This window comes from Pongo abelii, chromosome 12, assembly GCF_028885655.2.
Source record: "Pongo abelii isolate AG06213 chromosome 12, NHGRI_mPonAbe1-v2.0_pri, whole genome shotgun sequence".
Lineage (NCBI taxonomy): Eukaryota > Metazoa > Chordata > Mammalia > Primates > Hominidae > Pongo > Pongo abelii.
In genome coordinates, this window is record NC_071997.2 from 30,718,056 (window position 1) to 30,742,996 (window position 24,941).

At 41.8% G+C, this 24,941-nt stretch overlaps 1 long non-coding RNA gene across 1 annotated transcript in view; it reads left to right on the forward strand.

Moving 5' to 3' along the window:
* The first annotated feature begins 24,633 nt into the window (after positions 1-24,633).
* Positions 24,634-24,941, forward strand: part of LOC134759637 (uncharacterized) — a 64,097-nt gene continuing 63,789 nt past the window's right edge. Inside the window, exon 1 of the long non-coding RNA XR_010136174.1 lies at positions 24,634-24,716. This is a non-coding gene — a long non-coding RNA (uncharacterized LOC134759637). The remainder of the gene's footprint in view (positions 24,717-24,941) is intronic.

The following is a 24,941-nucleotide window of genomic DNA, read 5'->3' on the forward strand; positions in this document are numbered from 1 at the left end:
AAGTATTTGTGATAATTAAAAAATAGAACCCAAATAACCACTAGTCAAGGACTGGATGTATAAATCGTATCACATGTACACTGTGAAATACTATGCAGCCATTAAAACTAAGGTTAAAAAACGTAAGGTAAACCCAGATACACCACTCTAAGACAGCTTGTTGAAGTAAAAAAACAATTGCAAGAAATGGGGAGTTGGTATTTACTGGACACAGAGTTTCAGTCTAGAAAGATGAAAAAGTTCTCAGAAGGAAGGGTAGTGATGGTTGCACAACAACGTGAATGTACATAATGCCACAGAACCGTACACTTAAAAATGGTTAAAATAGTAAATTTTGTTCTGCGTATTTTCCCGTAACTTTTTTAATACTAAAAAAAGCAATTGCAGAATAGTATGATTCCATTTTTATAGAAAGGGAAAGTATGTGTAAACATTATTTGTAAATGCATGTTGTCTGTTATCTTGCTTTACCTTGCCTGCTACTCAGACATCCTGAAAGCCCTGGACTCCTGGTGTGCTAATGCTGAGTCCCGTGCCTCCCACTGCCAAGCACATACTCCCAGCAGCTGAACTACTGCCTTCATCTTTCTTCCTGCCTCTCACAGAATGCACTCTTCAGCACTTGCTTTATCTGCAGCTGCCCCGCCCCACTCTTAAATGTCACTGAAGACTCATCAAGTTCCAAAACGTGCTCCAACGTGAAAAAAGATGCAGGAAAGTGACTCCCTTACTCATTGCTGCAGTAAGTTCCAGAGTGGAAATGTGTGATATGATCAAATAAAAGAGATGAGATTATATCAGAAAGAGGGAAAAGAAAACCTCTGTTGCTGAAGAATGCACAGTATATGGCAACAGGTAGTGCAGCTCCTGCTTCTCAAGTGTCTTAAAATTAAAGTTTTTGGAAGGCAATGTGGCAACAGTCCAGCATATAATGTAGACGACATCCCTGTGGGTGGAAAACCACAGCTTAAAGTGTAGTTATGAGAACTATAAAACTAACAAAATGGTTTCAGATGTTTTTCCTTCTATTTAAGTGCTAAATCTAGGTAAGAACATGACCTATACTGAGGTTTATTTATTTAAATGATTATCCAAAGAGCAAACACAACATTATTGAAAACAGAGGCTTTCAGAGTAAAGCTCCGCTCTCCTGTTACTGATCTGCTGCAGCTATGGAAGTTTCTCTGACCCATGGAGGAGCTCCAAGGTCCCCCTCTCTAGGAGGAGAGGAAAGCCTACTTGTTGTACTCACATTTAGCAAAGGAAAGAACTGCCCAGAAGACAGGTCAAGGGGCTACAGCAAAGGGAAAAGGGTGGGAATGATCAAGTAAAATCAAGACAGCACAATCCTGATGGACAGTTTTCTCTAAGCCTGCAAAAAACGGAACCACCAGAACTGAAATGATCTTTTCTACTACCAAACTTTCCTTAGCTTTCTTAAAAATCAACAGTTCGATTTTCTCACCATACAAACCGGCACAGAACACTGAAAAGTGTGAATACACTTAGGCCCATGGCATTTTCCCTCTTCATAACGGCACTGGCCATTTTCTTATCAGGGAAAATCCTGAAAGGCAGAAAGTTGCTTCTTCCATAGTGGTCCAAGTCTTAGTTATGACATCCTACTAAAACTACCCAAAACTACAAGGCACGCACTACCACAAGCATTCAAGAGCAATTGCAAGAGAAACCTTGCATGTGTTTCTTTTTAAATATCCCCAATACCTGCATATCCCTCATCATTTAGGATTATGTCTTTAACAGTGGTTCCTAAAGTATGGCCTTGCACCCCTGAGGGTCTCCAAGACTTTTCTAAGGGGTCTGAGAGATCAAAACTATTTTCATCATACTAAGATATTCCTAAGTCACTGTAGCATTGTGCACTGTGTTGACACACAGATAGTGCAAAAACAACAGTCGGTACAACTGCTGGCCGCTTAGCACTAAAGAGGGCCATGACAGTGTCCCTGAATTCTTTACTTCTATGTACTCACAGGAAAATAATGTCAATTTCACTTTTTAAGTGCAATGGTACAGTCATGCTGGAAAAAAACTGTCAGTTTCTCAAAAAACTAAACATACAATTTCTGTACAACCTGACAATTGCACACTCTTGGACATTTATCCCAGAAAAGGAAAACTTACATTCACATAAAACTTAGACAGGCCGAGCACAGTGGCTCTAAAATTCCAGCACTTTGGGAGGTGAGGTGGGTGGATTGCTGGAACCCAGGAGTTTGGGACCCCTAGACTAGCCTGGACAACATGGCAAAACCCTGTCTCTACCAAAAAAATACAAAAATTATCCAGGCATGGTGGCGTGTGCCTGTAGTCCCAGCTACTTGGGGGATTGAGGTGGGAAGATTGCTTCAGCCTGGGAGGTCGAGGGTGCAGTAAGTCATGATCATGCTACTGCTCTCCACTCCAGTCTGGGTGACAGAGCAAGACACTGTCTCAAAAACAACAACAAACACCTATTTGTTCATAGTAGCTTTCTTAATAGCCAAAAACTAACAGCCTGAATGTCCTTCAACATCTGAACAGTTAAACTGCTGTACATCCATACCGTGGAGCACTACTGAGCAACAAAAAGGAACAAACTACGACACACACAGCAAATAGTGTATGATTCCACTTACATGAGATATGAGGTACCAGCAGTAGTCAAAGTCATAGACAGAAATTAGAATGATGGCTGCCAGGGACTGGCGGGCGGAGGGGAATGGAGAGTTATTGTTTAATAGGTACAGAGTTTCAGTTTTGTAAGATAAAGATTTCTGGACATGTATGATGGTTATGGATGCACAATAATTTGAATGAACTTATTACTCTCCCACCAAAAAGTAAATCACTAATGATTAATTCAGGATGGGAAGGGGATAAGATGGGGAGAGACACTGGACCAGAGAGGTTTGAAGGTCTTAAAAGGAAACTATTATCTCCTTTATTACACTACATATCCGATATTCTTAATATCTCACAAATACTTTAAATTTTATATCAACTTACTAGTCAATACTTTTTTTTAAGGAAAAAAGTCCATGATGAAGGAGTACAAATTATTGTTATCAAATCTTGAGCTTTGACTCTTTTTTGTTACTTGTGACCAAATGGCAGGTGTGCACTTCTGTAATAGAGCGATGAGCCGAATTAACTTGCTTGTATCATGAAATACCATTTTTACGGGAAAAAACAACTGACAAACTAGGGTTATTTAAACCTGTATTGCCAGACATTTCCTTGAAACTAAACAAAGTGAGTCTGTCACTTTGAGGAAAACAATTGACAATATTTTGTTTCCAATGATAAAAAGCAAGCTTTCAACCGAAAATTAGAATTTTGGAAAATTTGTAAACACCACCTTCTATCTGACGGCTTTTAACATAAAGACTTTCCTGATGAAATCAATAGTGATGGTAACGAATGTTATTCGGCGCTATTAATGAAATGCGTCAGCTTGGGATCTGCCAAACTCAGTGAGCCAATATTTTCCAAACGACAAATATACCAAATATACGGTGTTACAATGGGTAACAGCTGCATTCAAACTGCAAGACAGACCAAGGAATTTCAACGTAACTGTGTGCAAAGGCCACTGACAGGAGCTTCAGCTGCATTCAAACTGCAAGACAGACCAAGGAATTTTAACGAAACTGTGTGAAAAGTCTGCTGACAGTAGCTTCAGATTCCACGTCCAAACCAGCCTTTGAGAAACTTCCACTTACGTAGTTTTGGTGTAGTAATAAAGAATACCCATAATTATCTGAAACAGCTATTAAGACAGTATTCGCTTTTCCAACTACACATCTGTGTAAGATCAAATTTTCTTCATATGAAAACATACCGCAACAGACTGAACTGCAAAGCAGATGGGAGAACGCAGTTGTCTCTACAAAGACAACTCAAGAGATTCACAAACTGTAAAGGGCGCCAGTCGTCCCACCAACTATTGTTTTAGCAAAACCCTATGTTGCAGAAAAATGTGGTATGTACTTTAACATACCACGGATTTATTCAATGAGTTAATAGTAACTCCAGTGTCTCGGTTTTCCTTTCTAGTACAGTCTACGGAGACAGCCACCCTTCCAGGTCCTCTAGTCCCAAGAGGGGTCCTGAGACCAAGACGTCTGCGACCCGCTGATCCCTACTGCTAGAAGATAAATGATTAGCTCGGCAAATACTGATTTGTCTTAAGGAACTCTAGGAGCAGCGGGGCGGCATCAGCGCCTGTGCCACCGCGGACACCCGGGAGTGAACAGCAGCCGTCTCCTCCGCGGGCCCGCACGCAGCCACGCCGCCACCCGAGCGCGGGGGGTCCGGGCTCCGGGCAGCCCGGGGGAGGCCGCGGGGAAAGCCCGGCCGCCCGCCCGCGCCAGGCCTGGCCCGGCCCAAAGGCCCGCCGGGAGCTGCAGGGCGGACGTGGCGGGTGCCGCGCGGCGCGGCCCGTACCTGGCAGCGGCGTTCGTCCCGGGGGTGGGAGCTCCACAGGGTTCCGCCCCGTCCTGGCGACGACGCCTGAGGGGACTCTGTGCTAAGGCTCTGTCGGGCAGGCCGGGCTTCCGGGAGGACCTGGTCTGGATGGGCCACCGCTGGGTGCCTGAGCTCTGCACGGAGCCTGCAGGCTTTGTTTAACTTGTGAGTTAAGAAAAGTTAACCTTTCTTGGAGAGTTTCCAGTCTTGCCTCTGCATCCTGTTCTTCCTTGCTAGCTCTCATTGTCTTCACCCATTCCATCTATCAAAACTTGAAATTTCGGGGCCGGCGCAGTGGCTCACGCCTGTAATCCCAGCACTTTGGGAGGCTGAGGCAGGCGGATCACCTGAGGTCAGGAGCTCAAGACCAGCCTGACCAACATGGAGAAACCCCGTCTCTACTAAAAATACAAAATTAGCCGGCCGTGGTGGTGGCACATGCCTGTAATCCCAGCTACTCGGGAGGCTGAGGCAGGAGAATCGCTTGAATTTGGGAGGCGGAGGTTGCGGTGAGCTGGAAGATCGCGCCACTGCACTCCAGCCTAGGTAACAGGAGCAAAACTCCGTCTCCCCCCCCAAAAAAGTGAAATCTCCAAAGGATCTAATAGATAAGACAGGTTATTCATCCTGAGCATAAATGATCTCTCTCAGGGTACCTGATTCTGTAACTATACCTACTCTCTAGTAATAGAATGAAAACTTTGGTCTCCTGCCGGTCGAGGCATGTGGGAGGAAAACACTGAATCTATTTGATGTCCTCACATGAAAGTAAATTCCAAACAAAGCAAATAGTTAAATGTTCAAAAAAAAAAAAAAAAAAAAAGAGATTATGAAAATACCAGAAGAAAACAAGGGAAAAAACAAAACTAAGGTTGGAGTGGTGAGAGACTTTTCAAAGAGCATATAAACCATAAAATTAAAAATTGATAAACGTAGGCCGGGCACGGTGACTCACATGTGTAATCCCAGCACTTTGAGAGGCTGAGGCAGGTGGATCACCTGAGGTCAGGAGTTTGAGACCAGCCTGACCAATATGGTGAAACCCCGTCTCTACTAAAAATACAAAAATTTCACCAGGTGTGGTGGCGGGTTCCTGTAATCCCAGCTACTTGGGAGGCTGAGGCAGGAGAACTACTTGAACCTGGGAGACAGAGGTTGCAGTGAGTGGAGATTGCGCCATTGCACTCCAGCCTGGGCAACAGAGTGAGACTCTGTCTCTAAATAAATAAAAATTGATAAATGTAACTACATAGAAATCTAAATTTTCTGTATAGCAAATAAACAAACCCCAACCAAGAAAGATACTTGTAAAATGTATGACAAAAAGTTCTAAATTATTAAAAAAGTTCTAATTATTAAAAAAAAGAAATCAGTACAAAAATGTTCAACTCAGAGAAAGGTTTCTACAGAAAAATACAAATGATTTCTTAAAGTACCATAAAACAAAAATAAAATACAATTTTTCACAAATGCAAAGATGAAAAGTTTGACTATATATTGTTTTGATGAGGATATAGGGAAACCCTTTTTCCCCCCCAGAGGAGGTCTCTCTATGTTACCCACACTGGTCTTGAACTCTTGGACTTCAACTATCCTTTTGAATAGCAGGGTTTACGAGTGCACGTCAGCATGCCTGGCTAATTTATTGTTGATAGGAATATAAATCCATACACGCTTTGTAAAGAACAAGTGGGCAATAGCTATCAATGTAAAATTCAGCTCTTCTTTGACCCAGGATATTCATATTTTGGAATTTATCTTACAAATGTATTCTTATATGTACACCAAAAGAATGTACAAATTTGGGCACGGTGGCTCACACCTGTAATCCCAGCACTTTTGGAGTTCGAAGCAGGAGGATCCCTTGAGGTTAGAGTTCAAGACCAGCCTGGGAAGAAAAGGGAGACCCCCCCCTCATCTCTACAAAAAAAAAAAATTAAAAAATTAGCTGGGCATTGTGGCGTGCACCTGTAGTTCCAGCCAGCTATAATTGCACCACTGCACTGCAGCCTGTGTGACAGAGTGAGACTCCGATTCAAAAAAAAAAAACAAAGAAAGAACAAATTTTAAAGATCCCTAGGCAACTATCTGTACACTAAATGATATCACTGAAATTTACTTTTAAATAAAATGTAGGGGTGGGGAATGTGGGCTGATAACTTGAAACTATCTCATAAATACATTACATTCTTTATATTAGCTTGTCTAGTGTATATGTGAAAATTTCTGTAATAAAAAAGTTTTTAAAAATGAAAACAGCTGGGCACGGTGGCTCAGGCCTGTAATCCCAGCACTTGGGGAGGCCAAGGCAGACAGATCACAAGGTCAGGAGATTGAGACCATCCTGGCTAACATGGTGAAACCCCATCTCTACTAAAAAAAAAAAAAAAAAAGCTGGGTGTGATGGTGTGCACCTGTAGTCCCAGCTACCTGGGAGGCTGAGGCAGGAGAATGGGTGAATCCGGGAGGCAGAGCTTGCAATGAGCCTGTAGCAGGACGAGCAGCAGAAAAAACTCCTCAGACACCCAGTTGAAGGGAGGGGTTTATCCAGCCGGGGGTATCAATCGGCAAGACTCCTGTCTCAAGGGCCGAGCTCCCCAAGTGAGCAATTCCTGTCCTTTTTAAGGGCTCACAACTCTAAGGGGGTGCACGTGAGAGGGTCGTGATCCATTGAGCAAGCAGGGGATACGTGACTGGGGCTGCATGCACCAGTAATTAGATAGGAACAAAACAGGATAGGGATTTTCACAGTGCTTTTCTACACAGTGTCTGTAATCTATAGATAACATAACCGATTAGGTCAGAGGTCGATCTTTAACTACCAGGCCTAGGGTGTGGCGCTGGGCTGTCTGCTTGTGGATTACATTTCTGCCTTTTAGTTTTTACTTTTTCTTTGGAGGCAGAAATTGGGCATAAGACAATATGAGGGGTGGTCTCCTGCCTTATTCCTCCCCTTTGAGACTCTCAATAGTGGGAGTTCTCACTTTCATTTTATTATCTATGTCTTCCTGCAAGACAGATCGATAGTGATTCATATAGTACGCTTGTGCTGAAGCATTTTGGTGAACTAAGGTAGCGATGAAGCTTTTTATCATTTGAAGAAGTACAGGTAGCAAACAAGGGAGCAGTAAGCAGGTTCCTATTACTATTATAACTTTTATTATAAGAGTTTTTTTTTTTATTTTTTTTGAGGCGGAGTCTCGCTCTATCGCCCGGGCTGGAGTGCAGTGGCGTGATCTCGGCTCACTGCAAGCTCCGCCTCCCGGGTTCCCGCCATTCTCCTGCCTCAGTCTTCCGAGTAGCTGGGACTACAGGCACCTGCCACCACGCCTGGCTAACTTTTTTTGTATTTTTTGGTAGAGATGGGGTTTCATCGTATTAGCCAGGATGGTCTTGATCTCCTGACCTCGTGATCCGCCCGCCTTGGCCTCCCAAAGTGCTGGGATTACAGGCGTGAGCCACCACGCCCGGCCAAGAGTTTTAAATCCTCCTAGCACTGGGAACCATTTTCTAAACATGGCCTCAGGATCAAATCCGTGCCACACTTGTACGGGCACATGTGCCAGTTTTGTTATATCTGTAACTATGTCTTTAACTACTTGCCCTTGATTATCTATGTATAGGCAGCAATTAGTATGACTAAATTTCCTAGAGACCTCACCTTTAGCTGCTAGCAAGTAGTCGAGAGCTAATCTATTTTGATAGATATCATTTCTCATCGAGTTTCTTGCCGGGCCAGAATAGTCAAGGCTCTGCCGGTTTTATTAGTGATTATTTTTAAGACTGCTTGTAACCGTATGATTCAGTTGATCATATAAATGGGGGTCTGGTATCCTCATGAGCCGTCTTATGCCTAAGTAGCAGGCCTATAATATTGCATGATTCTCTTAGGGGGTCATTTATCATGTTTTCAATTTCTTATAGCTATGCTTCTCTTTTCGTGGGAAGCATAGACAGGGAAGCCTAGGAGTTTGCCTGTTTTTATGGGCAGTAGGAAGAAACATGGTTTAATAGTGCCAATAACACAACCACCTGCCTACTGGTCAGGTAATTTGGCGTAAGCTTTATGCCTACATATCCAGTACAATCTAGTGGGGGCTGTCCAGTCCCGGTGGAACTCTGGGTGGGTTCACATGGTTTGCAACTTTGGGAATTTACTAAATGGATTTCTCTCTGTGTGATTTGAACTCCACCAAGTGACTGTTTTTGTGGTACCATTATACAGTTTCTGTCTCAGACAATTAAGTCATCCTACGGAGTGAGTGAATTCTTTTCCTTCTTTAGCTATGCAATATTGTCCAATAATTGAGGCTTTTAGGACATAGAAATTATCAGGGTGATTCTTTTGAGCCGGGAATTCATCAGGAACTTGGTCTGTAGGTACTAATTCTCGGGCTTCCTATGGCTATTGATCTCCTATTATAGTTTCTGCACATACATAACATGAAGTGACATTGAGAGACTGGGCTACATGCTCAGCTAATTGCAAAAACTAATTTCTTGTTTTTCCTGGAATTTCTGGTACTAGCACATTTAGTTCATCATAGAAAGTTTAAAACACTGGCTTAGGAGAGCATTTGTGAACTTCTCCTCGAACCAAGATATTTACTCGAGGATCCAGTCCGGCCCTGTCAATTCTTAAGGTCACACTCTCCTCTTTTCTCCTGCGAGGATCAAGGGGATTGGTTATTACTAGCTCTAAGGGGTTACATTGTCCCTTAGCACAGGAAGGGCCATTTTTTCCTTTCTGAAGGTGGACTGCATCTTTTTCATATTTTTTTCTAAGTGGCCTAAATGACACAAGACCAGTATTTATATTTATTTCCACACAGTCCTAATTTATGACAGATATACTTATTTCCTGCCATATAGCCTCTTTTCTAATTAAGACAACCACACCTTATTCCTAACTTATTACTATTAATGACAGCGCAGGCATCAACTTTTAAGGTAACTTGTTTGGACACCCCTTTTTCTTCTGTTTTGGCTAACACTTTACTCATATCTTTTATGAGCCCCCACCAGTCCTCAATCCTTAATCTTATTTTAAAAACTGTGGTCATGGGAGGCTCACATGGGTCATAACACACATCAGGTTAGTCATTTCCTGGGCTACATACCTTGTATAGAATAACATTATACAAACAAGTTCTTTTTAGAGTCCCAGTACATTTATAATAACCACAAAATAATAGGACCTTTTTGTCTTACCTCAGTGACTTGATGTATACACTGGGAACAGTCCTCAGTCTGAGGAAGGTCAGTTGAAGTCCTTACTGTAAAAGTCTAAATTTTAAGGCAAATGAGTCCTGCGATGAGTTTTCTCATGCTTCAGCCATGCGTGGACCAGTCAGCTTCTGGGTGTGACTGGAGCAGGGTTTGTTGTCTTCTTCAGAGTCACTTTGCAGTGGTTGGCGAAGCTGCTCCTGTCCATGTACCGTTCACAGTCTACTGATGTTTAAGGATGGTCTCAGAGGTTGGGCCTGCTAGAATAAACTGAGTCTGACATGTCTATACAGTTATGTTCAACTGGGCTCTCTGATACCGGGAGCAAGGTGGTGGGGTTTAGGGTGTTGCAAACTTCAGTGGTTATATGGGGGATTTTCACATAGGTTAATCTAGCATTTGTTAACTAATGATGTCCTTTGGTAGTCATTAAAGTTACCACAGCATGGGGGGCCTTTATATTCAGGTTTTGCCTAAGGGTTAGTTTATCTGCTTCTTGTGCTAACAGGGCCATTGCTGCTAGGGCCCTTAGACCTGGGGGCCAGCCTTTGGAAACCCTGTCTAGTTGTTTTGAGAGATAGGCCACTGGCCTTGGCCAGGGCCCCACAGTCTGGGTTAAAACTCTAACTGCCATTTTTTCTCTTTCTGACACATAGGGTGTAAAGGGTTTTGTCAGGTCAGGTAGCCCCAGGGCTGGGGCCGACATGAGTTTTTCTTTTAACTCATGAAAAGCTCATTGTTGTTGGTTGTAATAGATGTAGCTTATCTAATCTACATTTTTATTAACTGTCACCTACCAAAATATTGACTCAAATCATGCAGCTATTTGGTTTCAAGCTTTAAATTGATCTGGTATTCCTCATGGGACTCCAATTGCGTCTAAATAGATATGAGAGTTGAAAGACCTATAAGGGACTTCTCTCCCTTTACAATGTCTTATTTTTTTTCCCTTCTGGTTGATGAAATGCCAGGGTGAAAGGGATAGTCAACTGGACTAAAGTACAAGTGCCACTCCAGTTATTCGGCAGAGTGCCCAGTAAAGGTCCACCATAATACCACCACACATCTGCTTGGGGATGAACAAGAGCTGACTGATTGATAAGCTCTTGAAAATTCTTAAGCTCACTGCATCCTTTCAGGTCTCGAAGGAATGCTAAGTTTCCTCCTTGTCATGAGAGACACAAAGTGAACTTAGTGTTGGGAGACGGAGGCTGGATGGCCTTCGGGGGCTGACCCACAGGCTGCAGGACTTTGGGATATAGCAGAGAGAGCTTGGCACAACTTATTACTTCAGGCTGTAGAATCCTGGAAAAGAGCTACCATGCAGCCTACACCTGGTCGACTGGACGACCACTTTAGTGGAAAGGGGACAGTCTGGGCCTCTGGCCTGCCATGTGCACAAGCATAACAATTATTTTTGTTTAACATGCAGATGGAATATTTGATCCCTTTTAACCAGGCATTTTCATCTTGGTATCTTGTCTTAATTGCTAAAGTTTGTTTTAAGTCTTTAACTTCTATGATCCTCTAGTAAAATGAATGTATGGTTTTAGGAAATCACAAAAACCTGTTGGGGTAGTCCATCCTTGCTCTTTAGTGGTCCATAGAATGTTGGACCAACTATGGCATGAAAGCTGTACATCGGGGGGCAAGACTCCTGGTTGGCACTGGGGTCTTTATTGAAATCTCCCTGGATTAAATGGTCCTAGTTTACTAATGCCCAGTCTGAGGAGAGTCAGGAGGGACAGAAGTACTTTTCTGAAGTAGAAAGCCGTCTTTGACTTGGCAAGTCCCCACAGGACACACTTTTGCAGTTTGCACCAAACCAAAATCAAAACTAAAATCAGAGTATCCAGAAATCCAAGCCAGGTCAAACCCAAAACCAAAGTATCAAGCAATCCAAATCAAGTCAAAAAAAAAACCAAAGTGCCGGTATGGGCACACCGTGGGTGATCAGGCCACGCTTCCACTCAAATGGAGTAGGCAAGTTCCTAAGACCAATCCTGTCAAGCAATTCAAACCAAGTCAAAACCAAAACCAAAGTGGCGATAAAGGCATGCCATGGGTGATCAGGCCACGCTTCCACTCAGACAGAGTGGGCAAGTTTCAAAGACTAGTCTTACCAAGTTTTAGATGTCCAGACTCCAAGTGCCTGTTCCTTCCCAGTGTTCAGCCACTGCGTTGATCCTCCACAGGGGTCTGCCATACACAGCTCTGGTTAGGCATCCCACTGGGGCAAATGCCTACCAGGAAGTGCTCTCAGGATCCACGTTGCTTGGGCTGGTCGGAGTTGCCCGCAGGGATGTTCCACAGGGCAGGCCTAAGCTGCCTAAGGAGCTGCCTCAACCGTCTACCAATCACCTCGCTTCCTGGTCAGGGAACCAAGAAATGTAGCAGGACCAGCCGCAGACAAAACTCCTCAGACACTGAGTTAAAGAAGGAAGGGGTTTATTTGGCTGGGGGCATTGGCAAGACTCCTTTCTCAAGGGCCAAGCTCCCCGAGTGAGCAATTCCTGTCTTTTTAAAGGGCTCACAACTCTAAGGGGGTGCACGTGAGAGGGTCGTGATCCATTGAGCAAGCAGGGGGTATGTAACTGGGGGCTGCATGCACCGGTAATTAGATCAGAACAAAACAGGATAGGGATTTTCACACTGCTTTACTATACAGTGTCTGTAATCTATAGATAACATAACCGATTAGGTCAGGGGTCGATCTTTAACTACCAGGCCTAGGGTGTGGCGCCGGTGTGTCTGCTTATGGATTTCATTTCTGCCTTTTAGTTTTTACCTTTTCTTTCTTTGGAGGCAGAAATTGGGCATAAGACAATATGAGGGGTGGTCTCCTCCCTTAAGCTGAGATCGTGCCACTGCACTTCAGCCTGGGCGACAGAGTGAGACTCCATCTCAAAAAAAAAAAAAAAAAAAAAATTGAAAACGGATGAATGTACAAGGAGAGTCATTGCGGTTTTGCTTTTAAGAACTGAGAAAGTTTATTTATCCAGGACATTGTTTAAGTAAATTACAGCTTCTACCAGGAATACTCTGCAGCTGTTAAATAAGAATAGCCAATAAGTATATGAAAAAATGCTCAACATCACTAATCATTAGAGAAATGCAAATCAAAACCATGGTGAGATGTACCTCCTACCCTTTCAGATGGCTACTATCAAAAAACCAGAAAATAATGTTAGCAAGGATGTGGAGAAATTGGAACCCTTGTGCACTGTTGGAGGGAATGTAAAATGGTGCAGCTCCTGTGGAAAGCAGTAAGGCAGTTCTTTAAAAAATTCAAGATACAGTTGCCATATGATCTAGCAATTCCACTTCTGGATCTATATCCCAAAGAAGTGAAAGCAAGGTCTTGAAGAGATATTTGCATGTGCACATTCATAGTAGCATTATTCACAATAGCTGAAAGTTGGAAACCACCCAAATGTCCAGAAATGGATAAATGGATAAATAAAATGTGGTACATTCATACGATGGAATATTTATCTATTCACCCTTAAAAAGGAAGGAAATTCTGGCTGGGTGTGGTGGCTCATGCCTGTAACACCAGCACTTTGGGAGGCCAACGCAGGCAGATCAACTGAGGTCAGGAGTTTGAGACCAGCCTGGCCAACATGGTGAAACTCCATCTCCACCAAAAATACAAAAATTAACTGGGCATGGTGGCGGGCACCTGTAGTCCCAGCTACTCTGGAGGCTGAGGCAGGAGAATCAATTGAACCCAGGAGATGGAGGTTGCAGTGAGCCGAGATCGTGCCATTGCAGTCCACTCTGGGCAACAAGAGCAAGACTCCATCTCAAAAAAAAAAAAAAAAAAGGGAAGGAAATTCTGACTTATGCTGCAAAATGGATCAACCTTGAGAACGTTGCACTAAGTGAAAGAAGCAGATATAAAAAGGACAAATACTGGGCCAGGCACAGTGGCTCACAGCTGTAATCCCAGCACTTTGGGAGGCCGAGGCGGGCAGATCACGAGGTCAGGAGATCGAGACCATCCTGGCTAACACGGTGAAACCCTGTCTCTACTAAAAATACAAAAAAATTAGCCGGGCATGGTGGTGGGTGCCTGTAGTCCCAGCTACTCGGGAGGCTGAGGCAGGAGAATGGTGTGAACCCGGGAGGCGGAGCTTGCAGGGAGCCAAAATTGCGCCACTGCACTCTAGCCTGGGCGACAGAGTGAGACTCCATCTCAAAAAAAAAAAAAAGCTAACCTGAAAAGAAAATTGAAGTCCCTATAATCCTACTTCCTAGATAGAATCAGTGATCTTGCACTTTTAGTGTTATTTTCTGTCAATCATAGTTATATGTATCCCAATGTAATACATATATTACTTAACATGAAAAATTTTAAGCACATAGAAATTTAAAGGAAATATGCTCATCTATGAATATTATAAAGCCACCATCTAGATTTAGCAATTAATATTTTGCAGTGTTTAATTTTTTTTCACTGTAGTTTGAAGTAAATTACTTTAAACTCTTCACCCCTAAATACTTTAGAATGTGTCTTTTTTTAAAGAAGGAATTCTTTCACAATATAATCACACAATTTTCACACCTAACACAAGTAACAGTGCTTTCTAAATGTTGTCTAATAACCAGACTATATTCACCTTTCCCTTTTTGACCCCCAAAAATGTCTTTGAGAGCTGGTTTGTTTAAATAGGGTTCTAATTAAGGAGCATAGTTTGTAATTCATTGTTTGTCTCTAAGCTTTTTTAAAAATCAAGTGTAGTACCTGGCCCTCCCCCCTTTTTTTTTCCTTGACTTTGAACTTATTGGAGAGACCTAGCCAGTTGACTTATAGAAGTTAGGTCAATGTTCTCACTTTCTGTATTTATCTGATTGTTTCCTCATGGTGTCCTTTAACTGTATTCTCTTTTATTTCCAGTAAAGCAGAATTTTAGGCTTGAATATAATTACATTAAACATATTGGACAAAACTCTTCACCATTGATGCCATTTTCTTTCTTTCTTTTTTTTTGAGACGGAGTTTCACTCTTGTCACCCAGGCTGGAGTGCAGTGGCACGATCTCGGCTCACTGCAACCTCCGCCTCCTGGGTTCAAGTGATTCTCCTGCCTCAGCCTCCCATGTAGCTGGGATTGCAGGTGCTCGCCACCACGCCCAGAACATCTTTGTATTTTTAGTAGTGATGGGGTTTCACCATATTGGCCAGGCTGGTCTCGAACTCCTGACCTTAGGTGATCCAACAACCTCTGCCTCCCAAAGTGCGGGGATTACAGGCATGAGCCACCATGCCCAGCCTGATGCCATTTTCTGCACATAATATCTAGTGTACCCACTGTTAGAGATTCTAAGATTATAGGGTTAACTATCCATTTATCTTCTTGCCACTGGAAAGTATGCTATGGGTTGAAACACTGAGATCTTTGACATCTTTCCCTTAATGATTTTAGCATGCAGTAATGATTCTTTCTTGCATCAGTTACTTAATTAGAAGTTGCAAAATGGTGATTAAATTATCTTCTTTTTTCTACATTTATTAACTGTCATTCTTACCTCTAAAGAACTTTCCCTCATCCACTGGGGTTATTTTGTATCTAAAACTTAGTTCCACTGCAGAGAAAGAATACATTATTCTTTATTTACCTTTAATTACCAAGTTTTAGAATAAGAAATTGAATAATAGCCACCCCCATCAGTGATGAATAAGATGGTTTGTTTTCATCTTTGTTGTGTATGATTATGGACTCAAGAATTTTTATGCTTTAAATGTCTTCTAGTCAATTATGGTTCATTACTCTTATTGATGCTCAAACTGTCAAAATGTTCCAGATTTGGCCAAGGGGAGTCCTTTCTGCTGGCTCCTGGGACCTTTTCATATGATTCCATTAGTCTTTTAAATGACTCTTTTCTTTTTTTGGAGTTTTAATATAACTTCATTTGTTCTGGTTCACTTTGTACATTCCTTACCCCAGACCTGAAATAAGCATCTCTCAAGCCTCCTGATTCCTTTTACTGTGGAATTATATTTACACATTTATGATTGTTATGTCTTCTTGTTGAATTGATCCTTTAATAATTATGTAATATCCTTCTTTATTCATGGTAATCATCTTTGTTTGAAGTCTACTTTGATATTAATATAGACACTCTAATTTCCTTTTTCTTTTGCTTATTTTTTTAGATACAGGGTCTCATTCTGTTGCCCAGGCTGCAGTGCAGTGGTGTGATCATAGCTTGCTGTAACCTTAAACTACCAAGCTCAAGTGATCCTCCCACCTCAGTCTCCCAAGTAGCTAGGGTACATTCTACCATGCATGCCACCATGCTGGGCTATTTAATTTTTTTTTTTCATTTGTAGAGAAGGGATCTAATTTTGTTGCCCAGGCTGGTCTGGAACTCCTAGCCTCAAGAAATCTTCCTGCCTTGGCCTCCCAAAGTGCTAGAATTACAGGTGTAAGCCACCACATGCAGCCTAATTTTCTTTGATTAGTATTTGCATTTTTCCATTCTTTTAATTTTATTTTTCTATATATATATTTTTGAGATGAAGTCTCACTCTGTCACCCAGGCAGGAGTGCAGTGGCACGATCTCAGCTCAGTGCAACCTCCACCTCCGAGGTTCAAGCGATTCTCCTGCCTCAGCCTCCCAAGTAGCTGGGACTACAGGTGCGTGCCATTATGCCTGGCTAATTTTTTGTATTTTTAGTAGCGACGGGGTTTCACTGTGTTAGCCAGGATGATCTCGGTCTCCTGACCTCGTGATCTGCCTGCCTTGGCCTCCCAAAGTGCTGGGATTACAGGTGTGAGCCACCAAGCCCAGCCCATTCTTTTAATTTTAATCAATTAAGTCTTTATATTGAAAGTGATCTTATTATAAATAGCATGTACTTGGGTCTTGTCTGTTTAATGTAGTCTGACAATCTCTGCCTTACAGTTGGCATATTTAGACCATTTACATTTAATGTAATTATTGATTTGGTAGGATTTAGATCTACCATTTCTAATCTGTCTTCAAGTTCACAAACTCCTATCACTATCATCTGCATTCTGCTATTTGGCCCATCGAGTGAATTTTTGAAAACTATTGATAATACATTTTATTGTTTGAACAATTTCAGCTTATCAGAAAAGTGAGCAAACAGAAGAGAATTCCCATATGCCCTCTTACCCCAAACCCTCCCACCCCCCAGTTTCCCTTATTATTAACATCTTGCATTAGTATAGCACATTTGTTATAATTGATGAGCCATTATTAAAACTTTATTAACAATAGTCCTTTGTGGATTACATTAGAGTTCATTCTTGGTGTTGTATAGTCTACGGGTTTTGACAAATGTATAATGACATGTATTCATCATTACAGAATCAAACAGAATAGTTTCACTACCCTAAAAATCAGCTGTGCTACACCATTTATCCACCCTCCCCATCCTCCACTCCTAACTCCTGGCAACCACTGAACTTCTTACTGTCTCTGTGATGTTGCCTTTTTCAGAATATGTATATACAATATTATAGATCATCTATATTATTATACATCATATAGAAAGAACTAGATTTTTGGCAAAGATTTTTTTCCCACTTAACAGCTTACCTTTTCATTCTCTTAACAGTGTCCTTTGTGAGCAGAACAATTTAATTTTAGTGAAGTCCAACTTACCAATTTTTTCTTTTATGAGTCGTGTTTTTGATGTTATATCTAAAAAGTCATCACCAAATCCAAGGTCACCTGAGTTTTCTCCTATGTTATCTTCTAGGAATTCTGTAGCGTTGCATTTTACATTTAGGTCTATGATCCATTTTGAGTTAATTTTTGTGAAAGGAGTGAGATCTGTGTCTAGATAAGATATACATAGGCAGGCCCAGTGGCTCATGCCTGTAATCCCAGCACTTTGGGAGGCCAAGGTGGGCAGATCACCTGAGGCCAGGAGTTTGAGACCAGCCTGGCCAACATGGTGAAACCCCATCTCAACTAAAAATACAAAAAATTAGCTGGGCTTAGTGGTGGGGGCCTGTAATCCCAGCTACTTGGGAGGCTGAGGCAGGATAATCGCTTGAACCCAGGAGGCAGAGGCTGCAGTGAGCTGAGATTGCACCATTGCACTCTAGCCTGGGCAACAAGAGTGAAACTCCATCTTAGGAAAAAAAAAAAGATATACCTTGATGTAGCATTTTTGTTATTTATCCTATATGGTGTTTTTTGAGCTTCCTGGATCTGTTCCTTTATGTCTACCTTAGTTCATCTGGGCTGCTGTGACAAAAATATCATAAACTGGAGAGTTTATAAACAACAGAAATTTATTTCTCACAGTTCTAGGGACTGTGATGTCCAAGACCAAGGCACTAGCAGTGTCTGGTGAGGCCCTGCTTCCTCATAGATGACATATTCTGGCTTTGTCCTCACATGGTGTCAGGGGCTAGCTAATTCCCTGGGGCTTCTTTCATAAGTGCACTAATCTCTGTCTTGAGGATAGAGCCCTCATAACCTGATTGACTCCCAAAAGCCCCACCTCAGTACTATCATATTGAAGATTACGTTTCAATATAACTTTCGAGGAGACACAAACATTCAGACCATAGCTGTATCTATCATTAATTTGGGGAAATTTTCAGTCACTGTTGCTTCAAATGTTTCTTCTGTTTCTTTCTCTTTTGCTTTTTTTTTTTTTGAGACGGAGTCTTGCTCTGTTGCCCAGGCTGGAGTGCAGTGGCACGATCTCAGCTCACTGCAAGCTCTGCCTCAGTCTTCCTAGTAGCTGGGACTACAGGCGCCCGCCACCACGCCTGGCTAATTTTTTATATTTTTAGTAGAAATGGGGTTTCACCGTGTTAGCCAGGATGGTCTCGATCTCTTGACCTTGTGATCTGCCCGCCTCAGCCTCCCAAAGTGCTGGGATTACAGGCTTGAGCCACCATGCCCGGCTTTCTTTCTCTTTTTCTTCTCTTTCTGGTATTTCCAAAAGTCTCCATGTTCCACCTTTTGTAACTGTCTCACAGTTCTTGACTCTTGCTCTGTTTTTTCTTTTTCATTCTTTTTTCTCATTGTATGTCAGCTTTTGAAGTATCTATTGACATCTCTTCAATATCACTGATTCTTTCATTGGCCATATCCATTCTTTTGATGAACCCATCAAAGGCATTCTTCATTTCTGTTATGGTGTTTTTTATTTCTAGTATTTCATTTTTATTTCTTCTTAGTGTTTTTTATCTCTTTGCTTACATTACCCATCTGTTCTTGCATGTTATGCTGTTTTTACATTAGAGCCCCTAGCATGTTAATCTTAGTTATTTTAAATTCCTGGTTGGATACTTCCAATATTTCTTTCACATCTGAGTCTGGTTCTGATGCTTGCTCTGTCTCTTCAAACTGTGAGGTTTCTTTTCTTTTAGTATGCTTTGTAATTTTTTGTTTGAGGCTGTATATGATGTACCGGGTGAAAGGAACTGAGTTAAATAAGGCTTTAGTATGGGATTTTGTGTTTCTCTGGCTAGGAGTTAGGCTTTGTTTACTATTTGCTATATAGTCATGGATGTCAGAGGCTAAAATTTCCCCTAGTGTCGTTGTGTTGTCTCCCCTGTCTTCTCTGGGGAGCTCCCTAGAGGCTTCTTTGTAAAGTAGCTCTGAGTCTTGCAGTGTCTGTCCCTAATCATGGGAAAACATCAAACAAACCCATACAGCGGGACATCTGACAAAGTACCAAGTGTCAAGGATCATGGATTGAATCCTGAAACAGAGGAAGGACACTGAAGGAAAGACTGGGAAAACCTGACTGAGGTCTGGAGTTTAATTAGTGATACTATACCAAGACTAATTTCTTAGTTTTGATAATTTGTTAACAGTTATGTTAACATTGGGGGTAGCTGTGCAAGGGGGTGTGAGAATGCTGTTATATCTTTAACCTTGGCCCATGGTTAAGGTGTTTCCAGTGTAAGGTCACTGTTATTCCTTGTAGTTAACATATATCTGGCACCACAGGATTCATTCTGGAATTCTCCTTGGCTTATTTATAACATTTTTTCTTTTTCTAGTAGTGAGAAACCTGGCTTTCATGCAGAGTTTACAAATGCCAATTTAAACTTTTGTTTTGTCATATGCAATGATTTTATTACCTGTATTTCAGAGCTTATGAATTTTTAATTATTCTAAGGGCTAACATAGAACTTTTTCATGTTTTCTACTCTTCAAGAGTAGGTAAGACTTTAGTTTGTAATACATTACAAAAGGAATCCTGTGGTTCTCAGAGCTAATTTGTCTTGGCAAAAGGCTTTAGAGAGCTGTGAGTGGTGGCTCATGCCTGTAATCCCAGCACTTTGATCTGAGACGGGTGGATCACCTGAGGCCAGAAGTTTGAGACCAGTTTGGCCAACATGGCAAAACCCCATCTCTGCTAAAAATACAAAAAATTAGCCAGGCATAATGGCATGCACCTGTAGTCCCAGCTACTTGGGAGGCTGAGGCAGGAGAATCGCTTGAACCTCGGAAGCGGAGGTTGCAGTGAGCTGAGATCTTGCCACTGCACTCCAGCCTGGGAAACAGCGAGACTCTGTCTCAAAACAAACAAAAAAACCAAAAAAAAAAAAAACCAAAAAAATTAGATGGGCGTGGTGGCATGCACCTATAGTCCCAGCTACTCAGGAGGCTGAGGCAGGAGAATCGCTTGAACCTAGGAGTTGGAGGTTGCAATGAGCAGAGATCAAGCCACTGCACTCTAGCCTAGGTGACACGGTGAGTATCCATCTCAAAAACAACAACAACAACAACAAATTAAAAAACCCAACAACAACAAAACCAGCAAACAAAAAAACTAAACAGGCTTTAGGGAAAGAGCAATCTAATTATCTGATTATATGATTGGCACTAAGATGGGAATGACTCTGGCCTAATTTCTTCAATTTGCATTTTAAAATAGGAGCTTAGTTAGCCCCCAGATAATATGTAATTGATGTATTAGGTTTGGGGAGTGAATATTTTTCAAAGAAGAAGATATTTCTCAATTCTTGCTTACTTTTAGAGGTTGAAGTTCAAGGAAGCCCCTGCCTTGGCACTGTATTCCAGGGAGGTATTTGGAGTTAATTTCAGGGCTTAGCAGTGACTCTTTAGAAAAGCAGTATATGATTGAAATGTAATGTGTTACAAATGAGATCACTACAAGTAATTTAAAAATGTGCTAGTAGTGCTTTTTTTTCTGAGATGGAGTCTCACTCTGAAGCCCAGGCTGGAGTGCAGTGGCATGATCTCAGCTCACTGCCAAGCTCTGCCTCCCGGGTTCATGCCATTCTCCTGCCTCAGCCTCCCTAGTAGCTGGGACTACAGGTGCCTGCCACCATGCCTGGCCAATTTTTTATGTTTTTAGTAGAGATGGGGCTTCACCCTGTTAGCCAGGATGGTCTCGGTCTTCTGACCTCGTGATCCTCCCACCTCGGCCTCCCAAAGTGCTGGGATTACAGGCGTGAGCCACTGCACCCAGCCTTTAGTAGTACTTTCATCAAAAGTAAATAGAAACATGAAATTAATTTTCACAATATATTTTATTTAAACTAATATGTTCACAATGTTAAAATTTAAACATGTAATCGCTATAAAAACTACTAGTGGGATATTTCACATTACTTTTTTCATGTAAGCCTTTGAAATCTGGTGTGTATTTTATATTTACTGTACATCCTGATTTTGAATAACCACATTTCAATCTTTCAATAGCCACATGTGGCTAGTGGTTATTGTGTTAGAGCAGTTCTAGAACAAAGGAGTCCCTTTAAAAATATTTTGAAGTCATAGTCTATAAGGCAATATGAAAGCTGATCTGAATGATTTCTCCTTTTCCAGGAAAGGAAACAAAAATGAAATGTTAGGGCTGCATATTTTATGGGTCCCAGGAGAAACACACATAGTCTGAAAGAATGATCTCAGTCAGAAACTCAGAACGAATCATATGAATTAAACATTGGACAATGTCCAGTGCTCAGCATGTTTTTGGTTTATACTAAGAGCATATTATGCCACCAAATACAGATATTTACTATTATACTTAGTGTAGGAGGTATATTGAGACATTGTTCTAGACTACCACAGTTCCATATTTTGTGAAAAATTATATTGCACTTTTTTTTTTTTTTGAGAGTGCGCCCAGGCTGGAGTGCAATGGTGTGATCTCAGCTCACTCCAGCCTCTGCCCCCCTGGGTTCAAGTGATTCTCCTGCCTCAGCCTCCCTAGTAGCTGGGATTACAGGTGTGTGCCACCACGTCTGGCTAATTGTTATATTTTTAGTAGAGAAGGGGTTTCATCATGTTGGCCAGGCTGGTCTCGAACTCCTGACCTCAGGTGATCCACCCGCCTCAGCCTCCCAAAGTGTTAGGATTACAGGTGTGATCCACCGCATCCAGCCTTATATTTCACTCTTTAGGAATTGTATCTTACTGTAATCTCAAACTACACTAAAATAAATAATGTCAACCTTTTTTCAAATTGCTCAGAGTAGGTTTCTACTTTGGTTATAAGGAATAAAATTCATGCTTTTGTGTACACACTAGACATCTAAAGCAATCAACTATAGTTAACAAGCAGTGCTCTTACCAAAAGGTAACTCTTTCCAGAATCTGGCACACCATTTAATATCAGTATGAGCATATGGTGGGTTTAATAATTGTTTTCCATGTTTATAAGTTTTCTTTAGTTTTATAAGCAGTTAAAAAGAATCCCTTTCACTGAAATACAATCTGTGGTGGGACTTCTAGCTTTTCTCGATCTTACACTGCTAGATTTATGTCACTGCCATAGCTATGCAATGGGTGATATTTACACTATGCTCAAACAAAGCAACCAGAAAAACCCATCACTGAATAATACAGATATTCTGAAGTCAAGCAAGCCAACTTTCATTAACAGATCAATTTCCTTAGAAAAGTTGATGAAACTAAAGACTGAAGTTCAAACAAAAAGCCCTCTCAAGGGGCTATGAATTTCTGGTAACTTATGGGGTAAGAAAAAGAGCAAGAAACTTGGAAGTAGGGAAGAGAAAAAAGAAAAGGAGCAAGAGGGGATAGCCAGCTCTCAAAAGAGTCTCCAATAGGAAAGCAAAATCTGTATCTAGCCAATACCAACATGTGAAGAAAGAGTGAGCATAGCAAAATTTAGAAAGGTTGCTTGAAAATCAAACAGAAAACCAAACACCTGTAATCCTAGCACTTTGGGAAGGCGAGGTGGGCGGATTGCCTGCACTCAGGAGTTCAAGACCAGCCTGGGCAACATGGTGAAACCTTGTCTCTACTAAAAAAAAAAAAAAAAAAAAAAAAAAAAAAATTAGCCAGGGGTGGGCTGGGCACGGTGGTTCATGCCTGTAATCCCAGCACTTTGGGAGGCCAAGGCAGGCAGATCGTGAGGTCAGGAGATCGAGACCATCCTGGCTAACACAGTGAAACTCCATCTCTACTAAAAATACAAAAAATTAGCCGGGTGTGGTGGTGTGTGCCTGTAGTCCCAGCTACTTGGGAGGCTGAGGCAGGAGAATCGCTTGAACCCAGGAGGTGGAGGTTGCAGTGAGCCGAGATCATGCCACTGTACTCCAGCCTGGGCGACAGAGCGACACTCGTCTCAAAAAAAAAAAAAAAAAAAAGTCTCTTTTGGCCAGGTGTGGTGGCTCACACCTGAAATCTCAGCACTTTGGGAGGCCAAGGTGGGCGGATCACTTGAGTCCAGGAGTTCAAGATCAGCCTAGGTAACATGGCAAAACCTCATCTCTACCAAAAACAAAAATTAGCTGGATGTGGTGGTGCACACCTGTAGTCCCAGCTACTTGGGAGGCTGAGGCAGGAGAATCACCTGAGACCAGGAGGCAGAGATTGCAGAGAGCTGAGACTATGCCAAGGCACTCCAGCCTGGGTGACAGAGCAAGACTCTCTCTCAAAAAAGAAAAAAACAAAAAGCCTCCTTTAAAAAATGCATTTTAATGCTATAAATTTATCAGTTAATAGTTTTGGGGGCAAAAAATGTTTTCTGACATTTCAATAAGAGCTATAGACAAAGTCCAGCATTAGTCATGACTCTGGACTAAGTCTGGAAATCTGGAATCTCTTCCCAGCTCTGGGAGGTACAAAGTTTTAAAAAATAAGTTAAGGTCAAAATGCTGGAAAACATTCAATTTATTTCCTTATTAACTCAATTGTTTACTCATAAACGACAGTAACACTTGGTGCTATGGGTCATGCACTGAGGTCAGAACAAGGAACAGAAGAAAATGAGGTAAATTGATAAATCTTTTTGCAGGCTGAGAAGAGAGAGAATGCTGGCATGCCTGCTCTGTGCTGGTTTTTTTTTTTTTTTTTTGAGATGGGGTCTTGCTCTGTCGCCCAGGCTGGAGTGCAGTGGCGCAATCTCGGCTCACTGCAAGCTCCGCCTCCTGGGTTCACGCCATTCTCCTGCCTCAGCCTCCCAAGTAGCTGGGACTACAGGCACCTGCCACCACGCCTGGCTGATTTTTTGTATTTTTAGTAGAGACAGGGTTTAACCGTGTTAGCCAGGATGGTCCCGATCTTCTGACCTCGTGATACGCCCACCTTGGCCTCCCAAAGTGCTGGGATTACAGGCGTGAGCCACTGCATCCAGCCACCTGTGCTGGGTTTTATGATGTCATCCAATAACTCACAACTATGTAATTTATTTCCTTTTTACAGATAAAGAAGTGGGGGCTCACAACTATGTAATTTATTTCCTTTTTACAGATAAAGAAATGGGGGCTCACAACTATGTAATTTATTTCCTTTTTACAGATAAAGAAGTGGGGGCTCACAACTATGTAATTTATTTCCTTTTTACAGATAAAGAAGTGGGGGCTCACAACTATGTAATTTATTTCCTTTTTACAGATAAAGAAGTGGGGGCTCACAACTATGTAATTTATTTCCTTTTTACAGATAAAGAAGTGGGGGCTCACAACTATGTAATTTATTTACTTTTTACAGATAAAGAAGTGGGGGCTCAGAGCAGTCAAGAAGAACATGCCCCAAGTTATTCGTCAGTGAAGCGGAAATTGTGGTGTTCTTGTGTAAGTTCACAGTTTATACTTTACCATTATACTGTGCTCCAAAATATCTGATATTTACTTTCAAAGCATTTGTAGGAAGTTTACTATGATGATGCAGAGACATTGTACAGAATCCAGTCCCTTGACTCTCAGGTCCCCAGAACACTCGCTTCACGATTTTGTTGACCTCTTATGTCAACTTAAACCTAGCACTCTCTTGGCTGGCTTTCTCTGCTCTTCGTGGGC